The sequence below is a fragment of the Musa acuminata genome, chromosome BXJ2-1 (genome assembly GCF_036884655.1).
Source record: "Musa acuminata AAA Group cultivar baxijiao chromosome BXJ2-1, Cavendish_Baxijiao_AAA, whole genome shotgun sequence".
NCBI lineage: Eukaryota > Viridiplantae > Streptophyta > Magnoliopsida > Zingiberales > Musaceae > Musa > Musa acuminata.
Genome location: NC_088338.1, coordinates 14,028,106 through 14,052,510, shown reverse-complemented (window position 1 = coordinate 14,052,510; position 24,405 = coordinate 14,028,106). Strand labels below are relative to the sequence as shown.

The 24,405-nt window shown below is 36.9% G+C and overlaps 1 long non-coding RNA gene across 10 annotated transcripts in view; it reads right to left on the bottom strand.

Annotated features, from left to right (window-relative positions):
* Positions 1-21,090, bottom strand: part of LOC135598998 (uncharacterized) — a 33,993-nt gene extending 12,903 nt beyond the window's left edge. For 7 of the 10 annotated variants that reach the window (XR_010481776.1, XR_010481773.1, XR_010481767.1 and 4 more), the window contains exon 1: positions 20,974-21,090. This is a non-coding gene — a long non-coding RNA (uncharacterized LOC135598998). The other 3 variants (XR_010481769.1, XR_010481775.1, XR_010481771.1) reach the window with 2 other exon arrangements.
* Positions 21,091-24,405: the final 3,315 nt, after the last annotated feature.

The following is a 24,405-nucleotide window of genomic DNA, read 5'->3' as shown; positions in this document are numbered from 1 at the left end:
TATTTGTGATTCCAATTTTGCAAGATCAAGATTATGATTTAGATAAAACTTATTTAAATCAAATCGCTAACTTGAAATTCATAATCAAGTCATCGAAGTCGATTTCGAGATTTCACAACATGTCATATGGAATTTGAAGGAGAATGAGAGATGGAAAGAAGATGAAAAACTTTACGGAAAATCCAATCAAACAAGTTTATTGTTTAGGGACAATTTAACATACCTAATTCCCTTCTAATGAATTCAAATTGGTCTTCATTCAAGGCTTTTGTGAATATATCTGCTAATTGATGCTTTGTGTCAATGAATTCTAGAACAACATTATTGTTAAGGACATGATCGCGTATGAAATGATGCCTAACGTCGATGTGCTTAGTTCTAGAATGCTGAATTGGATTTTTAGTAAGGCATATGGCACTAGTATTATCGCATTTTATGGGAATATTTTCAAGGTGAATTCCATAGTCTTCTAATGTATTTTTCATCCAAATTACTTGTGCACAACATGCACTTGCAGCAATGTATTCGGCTTCCGCCGTAGATAGTGCAACTGAATTTTGTTTCTTGGAAGTCCAAGAAACAAGTGCATGTCCTAAAAATTGGCATGTTCCGGATGTACTTTTTCTATCTATCCTGCATCCGCCAAAATCGGCATCTGCATAAGCTATTAGATCGAATTTTTCAGATTTTGGATACCACAATCCTAAATTTGGAGTTCCTTTAAGATACCTAAATATTCTTTTAACACTCTTAAGATGAGATAATTTAGGATTAGATTGAAACCTAGCGCAAAGTCCTACACTAAACATAATATCCGGTCTAGTCGCGGTGAGGTAGAGTAGACTACCTATCATTCCCCTATATGTTTTTTGATCGAAACTTTCACCATTTTCATCCATATCTAACTTAGTCGCAGTACTCATAGGGGTGTTTATTGCTTTTGAATTATCCATGTTAAATCGTTTTAACAATTCTAATGTATATTTGGATTGGTTAAGAAATATACCATCACTAAGTTGTTTGATTTGTAATCCCAAAAAGAAAGTTAATTCACCCATTAAACTCATTTCAAATTCAAGACTCATACATTTGGCAAATGATTCACATAGTGATTCATCCGAAGAGCCAAACACAATATCGTCAACATAAATTTGCACAATAAGAAAATTATTTTCAAAATGTTTAATAAACAATGTAGTATCAACCTTGCCTTTGGTAAAATTATTTAAAATAAGAAAGGAGCTAAGCCTTTCATACCAAGCTCTAGGAGCTTGTTTTAAGCCATAGAGAGCTTTAGTCAATTTGAATACATGATTAGGAAGAAGAGAATTTTCAAATCCGGGAGGTTGTTCGACAAATACTTCTTCGGAAATAAAACCATTCAAGAAAGCACTTTTAACATCCATTTGAAATAGTTTAAAATTATTACTACTAGCATAGGCAAGGAGCATCCTTATGGCTTCTAATCGAGCCACGGGAGCGAAGGTTTCTTCGTAATCGATACCTTCTTCTTGGTTGAAACCTTTGGCCACTAATCTAGCCTTGTTTCTAACCACGATACCATTTTCGTCTTGCTTGTTTCTAAAGACCCACTTAGTACCTATGACTAAGTGGTCACTTGGTCTAGGAACAAGCTTCCATACCTCATTCCTCTCAAATTGGTTCAATTCTTCTTGCATTGCAATGATCCAAAAATCATCTTTTAAGGCTTCGTCAATGCATTTAGGTTCAATTTGAGAAAGGAAAGCGGCGTTAGCACAGAAATTTTTGAAAGAAGAATGAGTTTGAACCCCTTTTGATGTATCTCCTATAATTTGCTCTTTTGGATGAGCATCTACATACTTCCATTCTTTTGGTAAAGAAATTTCGGAAGAAGATGCATTCAAATGGCTATTTTGAGGAGAGGGTTCATTTAAATTCAAATTATCAAAACCAAGATCATCATCAAAATCATTTTTCTTTAAATTAGAAATTTCATTAAAAACTACATGAATAGACTCTTCAATTACTAAAGTTCTTTTATTAAAAACCCGAAAAGCTTTAGAAACGGAAGAGTAACCAAGAAAGATGCCTTCATCGGATTTAGCATCAAATTTTCCTAAAGCATCCCTTTCATTTAAAATAAAGCATTTACAACCAAAAACTTTAAAATAGGAGATATTTGGTTTTTTGTTATTCCATAATTCATAGGGAGTTTTGGATAAGGATGGTCTTATTAGGACTCTATTCATGATGTAGCAAGCCGTATTTACGGCTTCGGCCCAAAAGTACTTAGGTAAACTATGTTCATTCAACATAGTTCTTGCCATTTCTTGTAGGTTTCTATTTTTCCTTTCAACTACTCCATTTTGTTGAGGATTTCTTGGAGTTGAGAAGTTGTGATTGTACCCATTACTTTCGCAAAAATTTTGAAAGTCACGGTTTTGGAATTCACCACCGTGATCACTTCGAATTGATGAAATCATGAAGCCTTTTTCGTTTTGAGTGAGTTTACAAAATTTAGAGAAACACTTGAAGCAATCACTTTTGTGAGCTAAGAAATAGGTCCAAGTGTATCTAGAGTAGTCATCCACAATCACAAAAGCATATTTGCTTCCACCTAGACTTGTTGTATCAATTGGTCCAAATAGGTCCAAATGGATCAATTGTAATGGTCTAGTAGTGCTAATTTGATTTTTTGGTTTGAAGCTTGTTTTTATTTGTTTGCCTAGTTGACATGCATCGCATACTTTGTCCTTAATAAACTTTATATTTAGAATTCCTCGTACTAATTCTTGAGATGAGATCTTAGATAATGTTTTCATGCTTGCATGGCCTAATCTCTTATGCCAAAGCCAAGCATCATTATTTACGGCGGAGAAGCACATTTCATTACTTAGTTCATCAAGATTGATGGTATAGACATTATTTTGTTTTAAAGCAATCATAGTCATGTTATGATTTGGTTTTTCAATAATGCACATATTTGATTCAAATCTAACGATGTAACCTTTATCGCATAGTTGACTAATACTCAAGAGATTATGTTTCAATCCATCAACTAGTAAGACATCATCAATGGAAAAATTAAATTTGTTACCAATAGTTCCCTTGCCAATGATTTTGCCCTTGTTGTTGTCTCCGAAGGTAACGTACCCTTCTTCTTTGCTAGTGAGCATAGAGAAATGAGATGGATCTCCAGTCATATGTCTTGAGCATCCACTATCGAGATACCATCTCTTGCTCCTAGCTTGTGGGTTTGTCTACAAAAGAGGATGATTTTTAGGTACCCATTTGATTTTGGGTGCCTCAAAAATTGACCCACTAACTTTGTTATTTATTATTGAATTCTTTATAGTTCCTTTAGGAACCCATATTAATTTTTGTGAACTAATTTTCCTAAATGGGCATTTGTAGGCAATATGTCCGGATTTGCAACAAAAGTTGCATTTCATATAAGAGGAAACATGTAATGTAGGTCCTTTTATGAAAGTGGTAGGATTTTGATGTAATCCTTTTACAAATCCAATTCCATTTCTATTTGCGATGTGACCCTTGTATGCAAGGATCATATCTAATCCTTTGCTACCAACCTTAAACTTGTTTAAGGTTTCCTTAAGAAGCAAATTTTCATTTTTTATTGCTTCTAAGTGCTCACACTTAGAGCATGGAGGAGTTTGAAGACTATCAAACTTATCTTGTAGCAAAGCATGCTCTTTCTTTAAGATACTTAACTTCTTGCTAACAGCTCTACATTCATCAAATAATTCATGAAAAGCAATAGATAGTTCTTCAAAAGATAACTCTTCATTAAATAAATCATATACCTCTTCTCCTAACGCCATTAGCGCGTAATGAGCAACTTGCTCGGTGTTGGACTCCTCTTCTTCGGATGCGCTTGAATCATCCCACGTTGCCTTGAACGCCTTCTTCTTCGATGTTCTCTTTTTGGCTTGAGGACAATCGTTCTTGTAGTGTCCCGGTTTTTTGCATTCATAGCAAATCACTTGGTCCTTCTTTTGTTCAAATTTGTTTTTAAATTTGTTCTTTCTTAAGTATTTCTTAAAATTTTGAGTCAAAAGTGCAATGTCATTATCACTGTCCTCATCACTTGAGTCAAAAGTGCAATGTCATTATCACTGGTCTTCTTGTGATTTGAGTGCCATATCCTTCCTGTTCTTTGGAAGGGGGTTCTCGAGCTCGTCATGAGCTTGACATGTCATTTCGTAGGTCATTAGAGACCCAATGAGTTCTTCAAGAGGGAATGCTTTAAGGTCTTTGGCCTCTTGAATGGCCGTAACTTTTGGATCCCAACTTTTAGGGAGGGATCTTAAGATTTTAGTTACTAGTTTAAAGTTAGTAAAATCTTTACCAAGAGCTTTGAGTCCATTGATGACATCCGTAAACCGGGTGTACATGTCTCCGATGGACTCACTTGGTTTCATTCGGAAAAGTTCGTAAGAGTGCACAAGGATGTTGATTTTGGACTCTTTCACTCGGCTAGTGCCTTCATGAGTGACCTCAAGAGTTCTCCAAATATCAAAAGCCGAATCACACATTGAAACACGATTAAATTCGTTTTTGTCTAGTGCACGAAACAAGGCATTCATAGCCTTTGCATTTAAAGCAAAAACCTTCTTCTCCGATTCATCCCATTCGCTCATCGGAAGAGAAGATTTTTGAAATCCATTCTCGACAATAGACCAAAGCTCAAAGTCCATAGAAATGAGGAAGATTCTCATGCGAGTCTTCCAATATGTGTAATCCGACCCATTAAACAAAGGTGGTCGTGCAATAGAATGGCCCTCTTGCATGCCGGAGTAAGCCATCTCTCTTGGGTATTAAACCAAATATGAGAGATAACCTTGCTCTGATACCACTTGTTAGGATCGGAGCGGCACTAAGAGGGGGGGGTGAATTAGTGCAGCGGATTAAAACTTTGATTTTAATCAAAATCTTTCGTACGTTAAGAACGAAACTTGAGAAATTTAACTTGAAGGCGTATTCTTAAAGTTGCGCAGCAAGAGTAATGAGGAACTAAAGCAGTAAGAAGATTTGCAGTAATGTAAATGACAATAATAAAAAGCAAACCAGAGATTACGCCGATTTTTAGAGTGGTTCGGTCAAATGACCTACTCCACTTGTGAGGCCCCTCTTCGATGAGGCTCTCACCTTCCACTAGCAAGTCTCTTGAAATGGAAGGGTAAACACCCCTCTTACAACCTTTTACAAGCAGCTCAACCTCTTACAAATTTTCAATAAGAAAGGAGGAGGAGAACTCTCTAGCAAATTGAAAACAAGACTTGCTAAGACTTTCTAAGACTTTTCTCTCAATCAAAATGCTTCTCAAAAGTTGTTCTCTCAGCTGAGATTAGAGGGGTATTTATAGGCCTCAAGAGGATTCAAATTTTGGGCTCCAAAATTTGAATTTTCTTAGGGTTTCCGGTGCTGGAGGTGCCACCGCCCAACCAGGCGGTGCCACCGCCCAGCGCTCGGGTGCTGGACGGTGCAACCGCCCAGCCAAGGAGGTGTCACCGCCCAGCTAGGCGGTGCCACCGCCTACAGTGTTTTCAGCCACTAGTTGGGCTTCAATCTTGGCTCTCTAGTTCGCTGGTTTAGCTTAATTTTTAGCCTAAACCAACTCTGACTTTGGGCCCAATTGGCCCCTAACTAGGATATAGGATTATTTCTTAATCCAAATCCTAATTACAAGTGAACTACATAACAAAAACACATCCTAAGCAAGCTTTCAACCGCGAACGTCGAGTCTTGTTTCGGCGAGCTTTCCGACGAACTTCTTCCGACGGACTCCCATCAAGCTCCCGATCTTGTGATGACTTTAACGAGTAGCCAAGCCTTCTCGGTGATCTCCGTGAACCTCCGACGATCTCTTCGGCGAACTTCCGATAGGTTCCCGATTTCTTCTCGGTTGGTTCCGGCAGCATCTCCGACGATTCTTCGGACTCTTAAACATCCATCGATCTTGACTCCGGTATTCTTGCTTTGTGTTTTCTGGTTATCGTAGTTAATCCTGCACACTTAACTCAATAATATGAATTAGATCAATTAACCCATCAATTGATTTCATCATCAAAATCCGAGATTCAACAATATTATTATTCGTTCCGCCCGGTAACGGGCGGTCCGCGTACCGATATACCATCGGACCGGTACGTACCGCTCGTACCGGGCGGTACGGGTCGGTATTGCAATCCTTGGATGAGAGCGACAAACGGTTTGTTGAACGGAGTTGTTGTGGGTGCGCGACGACCGTTCGTGACAATATGGTGATGACCAAGGCTTTCATTCGATGCAAAATTCGATGCACGCATGGAAGACTCGCCTCTATGGTACCATGGTATTCACTTTTTGAATCCAAAGCCCTTCTTGCCGTCGTGTTGTTCCCCGAAGTGGAGCTCTCGATCATACCTCTGTATGACCCAATCCCTCGCGGGATTTGTCCCATGTGTGTCGCATTGCATTGAATTGTTTCACCACGATTCGCCGCACTATGTCGCCTCCTAGTGACATCTCAATTACATTCTGATCATTGTGGGATGAACTCATATTGCGATCTCTTCATACGTGGCCTTTGCCAACACATTACAGGGCCTCTGCTACCTTCGATTGTGTTCGCTCCTTTGACAATCGACCTCCGTCCACTTGCTCTCAGGTCACACTCGGATGAAGCACAGCTCTAGGATAGTTTGTCACTTAACAGCTCCCGAAGTCCACTAACTTCGCTTAAATTGGTGCACCATTGTTTGGATCTTGGGCCTCTGCCCTCACCAGCATAATCTTCACTGCGCATCGCTTCCTTCATGGTAACTCGAATTACAACACTATGGCATATTCTTCAAGAGTACTTGTCTTCGCGTCCTCTTGCCTCGTGCCAAGGCCTTCTAACCCTAACTTCGCCTTCGTAAGTTGAGTCACCTTAGTTCTTTCGTCAAATGCTTCATCGAGATAAGGTGTATGTGCCTCGAAGCTTCATTCGTCTTTGGCACCATGCAGGATGAGTCTGCTCCATCAGAATAAGGGACTCATGGAATGACATGATCCCACTCTTGCCTCTGCAAGCGTTCTGTCCAAGGAAAGCTTCGTGCCTCCGCTCTATATTCCATCTTCTATACCAACTCCCTTCATGTGGCTTGGGCACTTCACCAAGTTACACCCAAGTTGCTCCGCTCCTCGATTTGCATTGAATTGATGGTGGCTCTCGCACCCACTATTCCACGAGTTAGCCCTCTGTTAAGTCCGATCTATATCGGCTCTAAGTGTGCCTTCATTTGGTGTTGCCTTGGGGTCGCACCCCCACTTGATCTCGCAATACATCCACCAATGCATTACCTCATGCGAGATCATGCAACGACTCCTCGCCGCTCGCTCTGTTCGTTGAGCTTTGTGGAGTTGTCTTAAGTTACTCCTCAACATGTACGTTCCGTTGTACATGATTCTCTCTCTAGAGAACTGAGGCTTATCTCTCTTAGATATCTATCCCATTGGAGCAACTTCTCTCTTTGCATCCTTCCCTCTAAAAGTTTCAGAGACAACCATCCCCTTAGACTACTCCGCCTCGCCGAATAAACGATGCATTGATCTGTCCTCGCAAACGCACTTGCTAGATTGTGACTCTTTGCCAATACAGCCCACACTACACCCGTCAAGGCCTAGCAATATGTTGAACTTGCTGCACACTTCAGCATTTTACGTACGTATCATTCTCATGCTAAAGAGAAACTTGTTAGATGGCGCTGAGTTTCAGTCGCATTGGGATGACCATGAACATTCCATCGTCCACATACAAGCCCTTGCATGAGTACCGAATTCTTTAAGTTAGCAATTCCCCTCTGCAAGTTATACACAATTCTTTTGGTCGTTGAGAAACCCATCCCACTTTGTACGGTCTCATCATTTACTAAGTGCCCCGCTTGTCTTGAGCACTATCAAATTTGGTTACCAACGTCGAGCCGTAGCTCAAACTTAGCCATCCCAACCTTTGTACGCTAGGTATTCTTCCCAGCTTGTTTATCCTTGTGGTACCTCTCGCGCGAAGGGTTGGTCATTCCTCTGAATGCCAATCTTAGATGCTTGTTCCTCTGAGCGACTCCTTTCCCTACATCTCAATGCTTGTTTCCCCCAAACGGTTGCGCATGCTGGCTGCCCTCAACACAACTCCGTTAGGTCCCCCACGTTTGTATGCTAAGTGTTTATATATGTGCTTGTCTCGCTCTGATACCAAATGTCACGAACTTAACTGATTTTACCTAAGTCATGCGGCACCCTTGCGTATTCGTCCGCAAAGGTCAGCCTCCCCGAAACCTCCTATAGGCCCTTAAGACCTACAAAAGAGAAAATGGGTTAGAGAAAACATTTCACTCGAGATCCACAAGCAACCATTTCAGCAAACACTTTGTAGCCAATGCAAATTACAAACATAGACTTTGCAAACTCTGAACGATCACATATCAAAGAGTCCAAGATGGTCCACTATAGACTGAAATCCCCACAAGTGCCCACATGACACAACCTTCGTTTACAAGCCTAAAGCGACCACCAAAGCCAACTAAAATAGGGCTTCTAAGCCTATTGTCAGCCTTCTACATGCTGTGTAAAGCATGAACAAAACCGAAAGACACGAACATAAATGAGCATTACATTAAACACCCCGTTTACAACTTTGTTCGTGACATAATGGTAGAGGAAGGTCTACTCTCCATTGAAATCCGATCTAATGATATTGGGAGGCTGCTTTGAAAATAAAAAATAAAACGAAGAAATTTTAGTAACACTGAGTAAGAACCCCTATAAATCAACTGTAAAACAAATACATATCTAAAAGTCAATCATCCCACTAGTATATATCAAATACTCAAAGGAACACTCCCCTAACAGTGGATGAATATATTTTATCCTATGGGATGAATTTGTGTTCTCCCAACAGCGGATGAAGACAAACCCATATCGTATTCACAATAGCGGATGGAGTGGTGTCCTTCACTCGTCAAAGTGAGGACACATTCCTCCCGACATCAAATAGAGGAACCATCCAGTCGCTACGTCTGATGACCCGTTAATCTCCAAAGAGAATCGCTCTACATACCCTCTGTAAGGAAACAAAATCATCGCATACTGATCATGTCCATATCGGGATGATATAATATATTAAAACATCTCAATTTATCTTTCAAGCATTATTAATGTCAAATAATATCAATTAACAATCAATTAGCTTGAGCCCTAACTTAATCAGTCTAATTGAACTTAATTTACTTAGAAACTAATTGAACCGATCTCTAATCCTTATTTAACCTGTTTGGAACTACCATAGACTAATATAATTTGGACTAGATTGAGTTTAATTTAGATTAAACAGACTAGGATAAATCAAAGCAGTTCGAGATCACCCTGAATCGATCTAAATTGATCAAATTTGATTTAATTCAATTAATGCTTTGGCCAAAATTAAACAAAGTAAAGGCAATGGGCTAGACTACATAGCACTGCGCTAAGTTGGGTCAGCTCATGTGGACTGCATATGACTGTGCATGTATTATACTAGTTTAGGTGTAATCAAACCAAATAATTAAGTTAGGAAATAATTTTTTTCCTTACTTGCTATTGTAATTTAGGAAATCTTAATCTATTTCCTTATTTGTTAATACGAATTAGGAAATAACTATTAAGTATTCCAAATAGGGTGATATCATATTTGTTAGTATATTAAATAGAAATAATTTATATTAAATAAATATGAAAATGAAAATAAATTTTCTTTAATGGAGGCTCACCTCCTCCTATTTAAGGGGAGGGATTTCTCTCCTTCGATTCTCACATAACGAAGCCTAACAACGAGAGGAACGAGGAGTTACACCCTGTTGACGAGAGGTAGGTTTCCCTACCTTTCTTGAAAATGAAAGTTTTAGTTTTTATTTTGATTTTTTAAATGTTGAATGTTTTGTAGTTTGAAAAATATTTATCAATTCTTTAAATGTCAAAATTTTTATTATTGCATTAAAGTCTATCAATTGAAGTTTTTATAATGTTCTTTGACCTCTGCTTATGGTTTTCTTTTTTTTTTAAGATTTAAACATGTTAAAAATTTACATGTTTCATGTATTAAATATATGATATTTCCTGACATTACAACTTGCCTTTAATCTTATTTGGATTGAGATTTTTGTTAAATTAAAATATGTTATCTAAAATTTTTGATATCTTTAACTGAAAATTAAAATGTACTATCCTTAATGATTTAAAATTTATTTGACTAGAATATTTTGAAATTATACATTTGTTGAAAGTATGTTTTTTATTTGAATTTAGAAGATTATTTCCTTGTATTAAAGCTTATTTTATAATATATCTTTTAATGTGTTATTATATTTTTTTGTTTATATAATTGTTAGTGAATATTTGTTGTTATATAAAATTGGATATGAATTGGATTGAAATTGCTCACAGGCCAAGCCCAAATCATAGGTTAGGCCACAACCCACTAGCTAGGCCCAACTAGTAGACCAGGCCTAGCCCGTAAGCCAAGCCCAACCCACGGGTCAGGCCTTGGCTCATAGGCTAACCCAACCCAACCATCATGGGCGATCATATGCGACGTACATGAACAGTCCATGGGTCAGGGCTAGGCCAGCCTTGTGTGATGCATGCCTAGTCATGTGTAATGCACATGACCAATAGATGGGCTAGCCCAATCTAGCCCAATATTGTTATTGGATTTGAGCCCAAATATTGATTGAACTAAACTAGGCTTGATTAGTCTAGATTGACTCAGGGTGATTCCGAATCGATTGACTTATTCAAGTCAGTTTAACCTAATCTAGTCCAAATTATACTAGTCTAGGGTGGTTCCAAACTAGTTAAATAAGGATTAAAGATCGGTTCAGTTAGATTCTAGTAAATTGAGTTCAATTGGATCGATTGAACTAGGGTTCAAGTCAATTGAGGGCTAATTTGTATTATTTGATATTGATGATATTTGAAAGAGATGTTTTAAATGTGTTATTTTATCTCGATATGGACATTGACCAGTGTGAGATTATGTTATTTCCCTGTCGAGAGCAGGTAGGGTGATTCCCTTCGGGGATTAGCGGGCCGTCAGACGTGGCGGCTGGATGGTTCCTCCATCCACTATTGGGACGAACGTGTCCCCACTTTGGCGGGTGAGGGACACCACTCCATCCGCTATTGGGAGTGTGATATGAGTTTGTCTCCATCCGCTATTGAGAGAACACAAACTCATCCTGTAGGATAAAGCCTCTTCATCCGCTGTTGGGGGAGTGCTCCTTCGGGTATTTGATATACGCCAATGGGATGATTGAATTTTGATCATGTATTCATTTGAGTTGACTTTTGGGGTTCCTACTCAGCGTTACTGAATTTTTTTTATTTTTGATTTTTAGAGCAACCTCCCTTTAGTACTAAATCGGATTCCAATAGAGAGCGGACCTTCCTCTATTGCTAAGTAGAGCCACTTGGCTGATTCTTGAAGTTAACATCACCATGTTTATTTTTCTACTTATGATTTGATGAATAAATGAATTATAATAAATGTTTATAAATGATGAATAAAGTGATGTTTATCTACTTGACTCTGAATGTATGAAAAGATATGAAAAAAAAAAATCCAAGATGTAACATCCTTTTATGGTATCAAAGCATGATCTAGGGCCTGTATGTATTAGGTCCCCTGATTGACTTTAACCGATGATTGTCTTTAACCTATTATAGAAGTAATGGAGCCAATTTCAGAGATTAGTGGTCTTGTCACTCAGGGTGCTTATGGTCAGGTGTTCGAACAAACAATAACTTAGAAGTTCCACGCATCGTAGAGCAAACCCAGTCCTCATATATATTTGTCACTGATTATGGGCTAGCTTCTCCGACTTCGCAAAATGCACCTCATGCCCTAGCATCCGTCAATTGTCAAGATGACGTACATGGAGTCCTCAATGCTATTAGAGGATACTTTGAGCGTCAGGAGGAGCGAGATGGAATTCCACAGGGTATGAATAATACCTTAGATCACTTTAAGAGATTGGGACCACCAATTTTTGAGGGCAAACCAAATCCAATCTTTGCTGAACGTTGGATTCGTCAAGTGGAGAAGACATTCGAAGCTATTGAATATAGGCAAACCGGATCCTTTCGCTTCTTTCATTTTGGAAGGGAAGGTAGACACTTGGTGGACCTAAAAAAGGAGGATGTTGAAGGCCGGAGGTAATGTGGTGACTTGGGAGCAGTTTAAAGATGCATTTTATGAGCAGTTCTTTCCTGATTCAGTTCGCATTGAGAAGCAACAAGTGTTCCTTAGCATCCATTAAGGAAGTAGAACTGTAATGGAATATGATCATTATTTCACTGAGTTGGCCCAATTCTCTCCACATATTGCTTTCAATGAAAGTCAAAAAGCTCGTCATTTTGAGAGGGGACTTCGATCATCAATTAGAAAGTCCGTCACAGTACTAATTTTACCAACATATGCTCTAGTGTTAAATCGAGCTCTGGTGGTGGAGAAATTTGATAATGAACTACAACAAGCAAAGGATCGAAAGCGACCTTTTAATGCTACACCATTTGCGTATGGGGGATCACATTCTGGACCCTAAAAAAAAGGCAAAGGCAAACAGTTTGGACATCAACAAGTAGGAGCTCCTAGTAATCAAGTCATCATAAGATGCTATTTCTATGGGAAGACAGATCATGTTGGATCATGTTTCCACCTCATGCCCCATGGGATAACGTGTATGTTTTTATTATCAACAATTAGGGCACATGTCGAAGGACTGCCCTCGGAAGCAACATCAACGCCAAGCTCCACCCCAAACAGTTGGACAGCAACAGTTAGGACCCAAAGAGGGAGGACAGGCAAGAGTCTACGCACTAACTCATCAAGATGCTAAAGCCTCGGGATCTATTATTAAAAGTATCATCACACTCTATGGTATGCCAACATCTGTGCTTATAGATTCTGGTTCTACACATTCTTTTATATCATCCTATTTTGCTATGAAACTACATAGGAATCGTGAGACAATGAGTAATGCATTAATGGTAGTAACACCAGTTGGAAACTCTTTGATAATTGATCATATATATAGAAACTACGTTATTACTATTGAAAGTCACGATTTGCTAGTAGATCTTATTTTATTAGAATTTCAAGATTTCGATGCTATCTTGGGTATGGACTGGCTTTCAGCATACCATGCAAGTGTCGATTGTTTCCGGAAGACTGTTACTTTCTCACCCCTAGATCAACCATCTTTCAAGTTTATTGGGATTTAAGAAAAGTTCCCTTATATTATTTCAGCCTTGAGTGCTACCCAACTATTACTGAAAGGATGTCAAGGATACTTGGCCTTCATTTCTGGAGAAGAATCTAAGAAGCCACTATTAAAGGACATCCCCATTGTACAGGATTTTCCAGATATTTTTCCTGAAGATCTACTTGCACTGCTACCAAATAGGCAGATTGAATTTACAATTGATCTTCTACCTGACACTGCACCTATTTTTAAACCTCCGTATAGAATGACACCAATTGAGTTAGAGGAGTTAAAGAAACAGATCCAAGAGCTTTTGGACAAAGGTTTTATTCGACTCAGTGTATCACCTTGGGGTGCTCCTGTCTTATTTGTGAAGAAGAAAAATGGATCTATGCGCCTATGCATCGATTATAGACAACTCAACCAAGTGACCATAAAGAATAAATATCCCCTTCCCCGAATAGATAACCTATTTGATCAACTTCAAGGTACTCAGGTATACTTGAAAATTGATTTGAGATCCGGGTATTATCAATTTAAGATAAGGGAAGGAGACATACAGAAAACTGCTTTTAAAACAAGATATGGTCATTATGAATTCATAGTAATGCCTTTTGGACTCACAAATGCACTGGCTGCTTTCATGGATCTCATGAATAGGGTGTTCCACCCTTATCTTGATAAATTTATAATTATGTTCATTGATGATATCTTGATCTACTCCAAAAGCATAGCAGAGTATGAACACCATCTTAAGACAATTCTAGAAGTTCTAAGGCAAGAGAAACTATATGTCAAATTAAGCAAGTACAACTTCTGGCTCAATAAAATTATATTTCTCGGTCATGTAATTTCGAGTGCTGGTATATCTGTTGACCCTCACAAGATTGAAGCTGTGATAAAATGGAAGCAGCCTTCTAATGTTTCATAGATTAGAAGCTTCTTGGGTTTGGCTGGATACTATAGAAGATTCGTAAAAGACTTTTCAAAAATAGCAACACCATTGACCAAGTTGACACAAAAGAATATAAAATTTGTGTGGGATGATAACTGTCAACAAAGTTTTCAAGAATTGAAAAAGAAATTAACCAGTGTTCTTATCATGGTGATTCCTTCAGGGGGAGAAGGTTTTGTAGTGTATAGCGACACCTCACTACAAGGGCTTGATTGTGTTTTGATGCAAAACGAAAAGGTAGTTGCTTATGCATCTAGGTAATTAAAGTCTCATGAGAAGAACTATCCTACTCATGACTTAGAGCTAGCAGCTATCATTTTTGCATTGAAAATTTGGAGGCATTGTCTCTATGGACAGACTTTTGAAATCTTCACAAATCATAAAAGTCTCAAATATATTTTCACACAGAAAGATTTAAATATGAGACAAAGAAGATGGTTGGATTTTCTAAAAGATTATGATTTTAATATCAACTATCACGAAGGCTAATGTAGTTTATGATGTCTTAAGCAGAAATACCTATAGTCTTGTAGCCTATATGAATATTCAAAGGAATTCTATGATGATGGAGTTGGCACAATCATATTTGGTGGAAAAGGTTAAAGAAGGTCAGAAGGAAGATACATATATTTAGATGATAGTTAAGGAGATAGCTCAAGAATCTAGACCTGAATTCCTCCAAGCCAAAGATGGTTCTATTACATTCCACAATCGACTTTGTGTTCGCGAAAGCTATCCAATAAAGATGCAATTATTAGAGGAGACACATAGATCAAAATTTAATATCCATCCCGGGACTACTTGTCACGACCCGAGTATGAGCCAACTTGCCAATAACTCCATTTTGGTCCTTCAACCGCGGACCAAAATGTTTAAGCAGGAGTTAACATAGTACACTCATCAGGCCCCTATAAGCTAATCATACACATTGTCCACTTCCGATATGAGACTAATGAGATGTTACAATATCCCCAACTCAATTAGCTTGACGTCATCATCAAGGTCCAACATATCCTAGATCGAACCCTAGCATAGTGCATGTGAGGATTAACTCAGTGGTGGTTCCACGCTGAGTTCTTTGACTCCATCCACGGGTAGCCCTTTCCTACTCGAGCCCTCTCACCCTGCCCAAATGCTAAGTCGGCTCTGATACCAAATGTCACGACCCGAGTCTGATGAGCCAACTGGCCAATAACTCCATTTTGATCCTTCAACCACGGACCAAAATGCTTAAGCGGGAGTTAACGTAGTACACTAATCAGGCCCCTATAAGCTAATCATACACATTGCCCACTTCCGATGTGGGACTAATGGGATGTTACACTACTAAGATGTATCGAGATTTATGTCAAAACTACTGGTGGCGTGGTACGAAGAGAGATATAGCAAAGTTTGTTTCTAAGTATCTGATGTGCCAGCAGGTGAAGATAAAACATCGGGTACCTGCGGGAAAATTGCAAAGGATTTCGGGAATGGAAGTGGGAGCAAGTCACTATGGATTTTGTGACAAGATTATCCAATACGAAAAGATATGACGGAATTTGGATAGTAGTAGACAGACTTACTAAATCTGCTCACTTCCTCCCTGTTAACAAGAAGTATTTATTGGATAAACTAGCAAGCTTATATATTAAGGAAATTATTCGATATCGTGGGGTGTTAGTTAGTATTATCTCAGATAGAGATCCAAGGTTCACCTCTAAGTTTTGGGGAAGTCTACAAAAATCTTTGGGCATACAGTTAAAGTTTAGTACAACTTTTCACCCCAAACTGATGGCCAATCTGAAAGGACAATACAAACTCTTGAAGATCTCTTAAGAGTATGTGCTTTGGACCTTAGTGGGAGTTGGGATATGCACTTGCACCTAATTGAGTTTTCTTATAATAATAGTTACCACTCTAGCATACAGATGGCTCCATTTGAAGCCCTTTATGGAAGAAAGTATAGATCACCTGTATATTGGGATGAGATAGGAGAATGGAAGCTTTTAGGACCTCAATTAAATCAAAAAGATGCTGATAATGTTCGAATTATATGTCAAAGATTATTAATAGCACAAAGTCATCAGAAAAATTATGCAGATCGAAGGCGAAGAGATATAGAGTTCGAAGTTGGTGAGCACGTCTTCTTAAAAGTGTCGCCAACCAAGGGAGTTATGAGGCTTGGTTAAAGGGGGAAGTTAGCCCCAAGATTCATTGGCCCATTTGAGATCTTACAAAAGGTCGAGCCTATGGCGTACAGATTGCTATTGCTCCCGGCTTTAGCTAGTATCCATGATGTATTCCATGTGTCTATGCTTCGAAGATATATCAGGGATCCATCACATGTCATATCGTACCAACCTCTACAACTAAGAGATGATATTACTTTTGGAGAACAACGAACCTAGAGCTTGGAAAGGAAAGAACATGTTCTAAAGAATAAAATTATACCTTTGGTAAAGATTTGTTGGCAACACCATTTAGACCAAGAGGCAACGTGGGAAAGAGAAGAAGATATACGAGAGCAGTATCCTCATCTATTCTATTAAGGTGAGCTAAATTTGGGGACCAAATTTCCTATAGGAGGGGAGAAATATAATCAAATCAAATAATTTAGGAATTAATTTTTTCCTTACTTGCAATTGTAATTTAGGAAATCTTAATCTATTTCCTTGTTTGTTATTACGAATTAGAAAATAATTATTAAGTAATCCAAATAGGGTGATATCATATTTGTTAGTATATTAAATAGAAATAATTTATATTAAATAAATACGAAAATAAAAATTAATTTCTTTTAATGGAGACTCACCTCCTCCTATTTAAGGGGAGGGATTTTTCTCCTTCGTTCCTCACCTAGCGAAGCCTAACAGCAAGAGGAACGAGGAGTTACACCCTGTTGATTAGAGGTAGGTTTTCCTACCTTTTTTGAAAATAAAAGTTTTAATTTTTATTTTGATTTTTTAAATATTAAATGTTGTGTAGTTTAAAAAATATTTATCGAAGTTTTTATAATGTTCTTTGACCTCTACTTATGGTTTTTTTTTAGATTTAAACACGTTAAAAATTTACATGTTTCATGTAGTAAATATATGATATTTCTTGGCATTACAACTTACCTTTAACCTTATTTGGATTAAGATTTTAGTTAAATTAAAATATGTTATCTAAAATTTTTGATATTCTTTGATCTGAAAATTAAAATGTACTATTCTGAATGATTTAAAAATTATTTGACTAGAATATTTTGAAATTATACATGTGTTGAAAGTATGATTTTTATTTGAATTTAGAAGGTTATTTTCTTGTATTAAAGCTTATATTATAATCTATCTTTTAATGTGTTATTATATTTTTTTATTTATATAATTGTTAGTGAATATATGTTGTTGTATAAAATTAGATATGAATTGGATTGAAATTGCTCACAGGCCAGGCCCAACCTATAGGTTAGGCCACAACCCACTAGCTAAGCCCAGCCCGTAAGCCAAGCTCAACCCATGGGTCAGGCCTTGGCCCGTAGGCTAACCTAACCCAACCATCATAGGCGGTCACATGCGATGCACATGACCAGTCCATGGGCCAGGGCTGGGCCAGCCTTGTGTAATGCATGCCTAGTCATGTGTAATGCACATGGCTAATAGATGGGCTAGCCCAATATTGTTATTGGATTTGAGCCCAAATATTGATTGAACTAAACTAGGATTAATGAGTCTAGATCGATTCAGGGTGATTTCGAATCGATTGACTTATTCAAGTTAGTTTAACCTAAATTGAACTTAATCTAGTCCAAATTATACTAGTCTAGGGTGGTTCCAAACCTGTTAAATGAGGATTAGAGATCGGTTCAGTTAGGTTCTAGTAAATTGAGTTCAATTGGATCGATTGAACTAGGGTTCCAGTCAATTGAGGGCTAATTTGTATTATTTGATATTGATGATATTTGAAAGAGATGTTTTAAATGTGTTATTTCATCCCGATATGGACATGACCAGTGTGAGATTATGTTATTTCCCTGCCGAGAGCAGGTAGGGTGATTCCCTTCGGGGATTAGCGGGCCGTCAGACGTAGCGGCTGGACGGTTCCTCCATCCGCTATTCGGAGGAACGTGTCCCCACTTTGGCGGGTGAGGAATTCCACTCCATCTGTTGTTGGGAGTGCGATATGAGTTTGCATTTATCCGTTGTTGGTAGAACACAAACTTATCCCGTATGATAAAGCCTCTTCATCCGCTGTAGGGGGAGTGCTCCTTCGGGTATTTGATATACGCAAATGGGATGATTGAAGTTTGATCATGTATTTATTTTAATTGACTTTTTGGATTCGTACTCAGTGTTGCTGAGTTTTCTTTGTTTTTTATTTTCAGAGCAACCTCCCTCTAGTACTAAATCGGATTCCAGTGGAGAGCGAACCTTCCTCTACCGTTAGGTAAAGCCATTTGGATGATTCTTGAAGTTAACATCACTATGTTTATTTTTTTACTTGTAATTTAATGAATAAATAAATTATAATAAATGTTTATAAATGATAAATAAAGTGATGTTTATCTACTTGGCTGTAAATGTATGAAAAGATATGAAAAAAAAAAAAATTCAAGATGTGACAGTAGGCCAGTCCATAACCCATGGATTGGTCATATACATTGCACATGAATGCCCATGTTGGGCTGGGCTGAACTAATCTATGGGCAGGGGCCTATCCTTTGGGTTGGGCTTACTCTACGGGTTGTGGCTTGGCCAATGGACTGATTTTAGTCCAAATACTAACCAATCCTCTTAATTTTGAATTATAACATCATGAAATTATAATAAAAAATCTACTTAATAACATTGAGTCATTACAACAAAATAAATAACAGTAGATTAAAAACGAAATTACATAAGGGAGAAATAATATTTTTAATCAACTACTATATAAATATAATAGAAATCAAATATTACAACTAATAAATTATTATATAAATATAATAGTAATCAAATATTACAACTAATATCATGCATACAAGATAAAAAATTTAGAAACTGCATATAGCATAAATAATTACAATATGTTTTAATCTAAAAATAAAATTTTAAACACTTGAAGGAATAGAAGAAAATTTTAGAAACTGCATATAGTATGAATAATTACATGCTTTAATTCAAAAATAAAATTTTAAACACCTTGAAGGAATAAAAAAAAAATATTTTTTAATAAAAGCAGGACAGTCTACCTCTCCTTCGTAGAATACAACTCCTCTTTCTTTTGCTGCGAGACTTAGTTTGGTAAGGAATGAAGTAGAAGACTCCCTCCCCTTAAATAGGAAAAGAGGAGCACTCCACATAAGGTAATATTTTTTATTTTATATTTATTTAATTATTATTTTTAATTTACTGACAAAAATAACATCATCCAACTTGGAATGTTAAATATTTATTTTTAAATTTTATTAACAAGAAAGGAAATAAAATAATTATGCTTAAACTGGATGATTTGATTATAACAGTCATGTTCCAACTAACTGGATTCTGTCCAAAATTGACAACTTGATGTCTTAAAACCATGCTAACACCTAAGCAATTTATATTAACAATCATGAACAAATAGCTGGAATAGCTGATGAGAAGAAACTGCTTGGAGCAGTTGCAGTTGGTAATATGTTCTAAGCGGAACAAGTCAGTCACATAATTGCAAATAAAAACAACTAGTATCTGAGGTTGGAGACATGACTCCTTTCCAATATTTGAGTTTTGTAGTTTAAAGTATGTCTAGTTAAACCAGAATATTCAAATATATTTTTATTGTTTCCAATAAATCTTCCTAGATCTCCTTCTTACTCTCTCACACCACTAATACAAAAAAACTCACCTTGTCTAACCCAAGCATTGACAGGTCTCTTAATGGGGGTTATCAAAGTCAAATAAGAAAACAATAAATGCATCCTTAGTTCAGCTTTTATAGTTATGAGGTGCATGCATTACGACAATCTGAGTACATAATCAACCAGATCCATGAGATTGTCATAATGAAAGGTATAGCATAACGAAAGAAGCGTTCCCAAAGTTATGAACGATGGAATGAAGTAACTGCACGGGGAAGAAAAAATCTGTTTGTAAAGGAGAAGATATACCTGAAGCAATACAAGCAGATACAATAAATTCTAAGCAGCACCTAGTCTTACAGCTAGCATTTTTGTTCATTCATTGTAGTAAATGATTCTCCCAGGAAAAAAGCACAACATATTCATGTTGCAACAAGACGTACATTCAATCTTGCTTTCCATTTGGTCCATCTGTTTGGTTGATCACCCAAAAGCTCCCACATAGGTGCTATGATAGTAGCATCAACCTGGCATATAGCGCCATAAATTTAAGACAGTTTCGAGGAATCTTAGGATGCAGATCTCCTATCCACTTTGACCAGCCAACAAGCTCAAAGTCATATGAGACGCTCAGGGTTTAACAATTCCACATTCACACAGTCCACCATTTTCATTTCTGAGAGTGATCACATTGTACCCACATCGGCCCGACTCGCAGATCATCGACCACCCCAACAATCCTCTCCAATTCTCGACATCACCCCCGACAATTACCTCACAAACTCCATAATTCGAGACCTCGTATATGTCATCACACTTGTCTATGCAATACCGCAAGTTCCATCAGGTAATAGAGATGAAAAGGCCGGTTACCCAAAATTTAAAGCAAGATATGCAACAAGAACTCAATGGAACTAAAGATGACAATCAGAAGATTCAAGAGAAGAATTGAGATCGATGGATGAAAGACTTACCTCGTGCGTGGAGAATGCGCCTAAAAGGAACCAAAGAAAGGGATCCGACGACGGAGAGCGGAAGACCTACCGATTCATTTGGGAGCCGCTGCTTGCAATACGGGTAGGGGGTCAACAGTGGGCCTCGGGAGCCCGTTTCGTGTTCTACTACTACAGAGCCCGTCAACTACGCCCGGAAGCCGCGCTCTGTTGCAATGTGATCCGATCTACGTTGCTCGGGCTAACCTATTCGTCGGTAACTTTACATGCTCGTCAACTTAAATTGGACTAATAGTCTTCAATACTTTGATGTCCTGCTCGAAGACCGCAGAAAAGATTCATCTATTATTTATAAAAAGATGAGGAATACATAACTATTTATAAGGCTTCTAAACCCTAACTCCTAATATGACTCGTACTCAAGACTCCTACTTCTAACAAACTCCTAATAGGACTCATACTCAAGACTCCTATTCCTTTACAACTCCTTATTCTTCTCTAAGAAATAACCTCCTAACTTTAGCCGGCCTCTTCACCTTTTTAATAGGGATCGGCTTTCTACAAATAAAATAAATATATATCATTTGGTATAACAATTGAAATATAATTTTTGTCCCAATAATGAGAGGTAGGTGTAGTGATGTTTGATATCCTTATAATAAAAATTCATTGTATGACTTGTGCAGTAGAAACTATGTTTAAAATATCATTATAAAGGTTTCTTATACTCTTTAAGAGTTTGTTTTATGGAGACGGATGAGTTGCAAGATATCAGCGCAGTTAGAATATTCTTAATATCAAGATTTATTGAAGTATGGTGGATAACATAACCGGCTACAATAGAGAATTATGAATTAAATTATCAATTTCTATTGTAGAAGTATTAGTAGTGAATGAATTATAACATTCTATGATAAAATCATGGAGGAACAATTGTACTAGTATTTGATATAAGGATATTGAAGTACTTTAAGAGCATCCAAATAGATGTTAAGAAATAGCATGTATAATGGGGGAAGAGTTTTTATCAAATAGTCATATGACATTTGACCAATCATCAAGATATTTGAAAAATATACAAAAAAAAAGTCAATTAAAGAAGGTTAAAACTTCAAACCAATACTAGTGGTAACAATGTGTATGGTATTATAAAATTAATATAAAGTCGAAAATCAATTCTAGGAAGAATTATATAGACTTTTAGACATAACAAGGGTGTGGGATCCAAATCCAACAAATAAGTTAAATAGAGGATAAGTTTAAATAAGTCTATCGAGAAAAAAAAATTAAGGGTCTGTAGATTCCAAACATGATTATAAATAAGATAAAAAAAAGTTAAAATTAGAATATAGATTAAAATTTATGAAGGTTGATCGTTAGTCGAGTAAAATATTAACCTTGTTAAAAGTTATATTTTGACCACGAAGGCCTTATCTTGTACAGTAGAGAGAGAGAGAAAAAAGATTTTCAATTGATAGATGAATTAGAAAATTTTATTTTACAAGTGTGGGTTACCATATTTTGTAATAACAATAGAGCATACAAGTTATTGATCTTTATTAAGAATGTGAATAATTCAACCGGCACAAATAGAGAGTTTGAGTAAATAGATATCACAATTTAACATTTTTGGGAGATGCGATGATATTCCAATTTACTAATCTTGGTATGTAAAGATTTTATAAGAAAAGAACCTATTAGAGAGATGAGTTGAGTGATTTGGTCTATAGTTTTGTTAGAAATTACTTTTGTAGTAGTTATAGCTAAGGAATAAATAAGAATGAAAATAATAACTGAATTAATAAGGGTAGTTTTGCTTGAGAAATTATGTTTTTCGCCCACTATCAATTCTATTGAGTACTTTATCTATTAATTTGTCTTGAAAAATCTTGGGAAGACAACTACGTGAGATAAATATTCCAATGCAAGGAAGGGGTCAAGAATAATAATGTTAAGAATATTTTTTATTTTATATATTTAATATAAGGAGAATAATGTTTTGGGAAGTAAATGAATGATTTTGAAACGTTTATTTTTGACCTAATAAGATTGGAGTAATTGTTCAAAATTTGCATAAGAAAATGACAGGATTTATCACATATAGCTATCTATCTTATGTGATATTTTGGCATCTTTGGTATTAAAAGGAATAAGTTTATTACGCATAATTACATTATTAAGAAGTTTTGAAAGGATGTGTTGAATTATAACAAAAGGATGAGAGGTTCCTCTAGAATAGTTAAAAGATTAACAAGTAAAAACCATTAATGAAGCATAAGTATAAAGGTGAAGCCATGACTCATTTGATTAACTGATTAGGAAAATGCATTCCATTGAGTGTCTCAATTACTATAGAGGCTGTTTGAAAATCAATTCTACTAAGGATTAGAAGTCTCGACTATAGATTTATACATAGTGCACTTACTAATAACTATATTGTCTTATGACAAGAAATACAAATGTATTGTTCTTAGCTAATCAAGTGATTAAAAAGAGGTTTAATACGATTGATCAAAATTTTTACTAAGTTGTAGAAAGTTGAAGGACAAAAAAAGAGTGAAAAAATTCAATAGTAAATCTATCTGCCCACGAGATTTACCGTATGCCAGATAATTTCTTTTTTCTAAGTAAAAAAACACTTATGAGTATTTAGTGACACTTGAAACTCTATTACCTTCACCAACAGCAGTTAATTACATATTATCCTCTATAATTAGTTATCTTTAGTATTTTGATCCATAAACTTTAAAAAGTTACATTAATATTTTTATAATTAGAATAATTACGAAGGTGAAACATCTAGATCTATGATATCAATTTTATGAATAGAAATATAAAAATAAAGATCAAAAAGATAATTTTAATATCCCAGTTGGTGGTGGTGGACGACGATGTTACTGGAGACCATGGGTGGCTATTGTGGATGAGGAAAGCAGTGGAGAGAGAGGTGAAGGCCACTCTACATCTATGTTAACACCGATGTAGTTGTCGAGTGGCTTTTCGTCGCTCTACATCTGCGTCGGGGCTTCGTCGCTGTAGAATTAAAATCCATTGTCGAAACCATCATGGACATCTGTTATCTGTCGAAATAGGACCTAAAGATGTGCGCCCCTCTTATCGACGCTAACACCATGTACCTCTTTGTCGCCTACCTCCTTTACCACCACCACCACCACCACCACTTGTTCGCGACCAAGGCCTAGGAGAATGCTATCGTTGCCCTCCTCAACCTCTCCATCTCTATCTACAAGGCGCTCATGTGCACCATGAGCATTCTTGATGCCCTTATCGTCGTCTAGCACATTGTCACAACCCTTTACAACCTCCTCTCTATCGAAGCATATCGCTCAATTATCGAATAAAAGAAGCCCCTCATTATTGCCCTCATGGACCTCCTTTGTGCCCTTGGTGTGCCAACTAGGTCTATTAAGAATGCACTTAAGGCCCTTGACC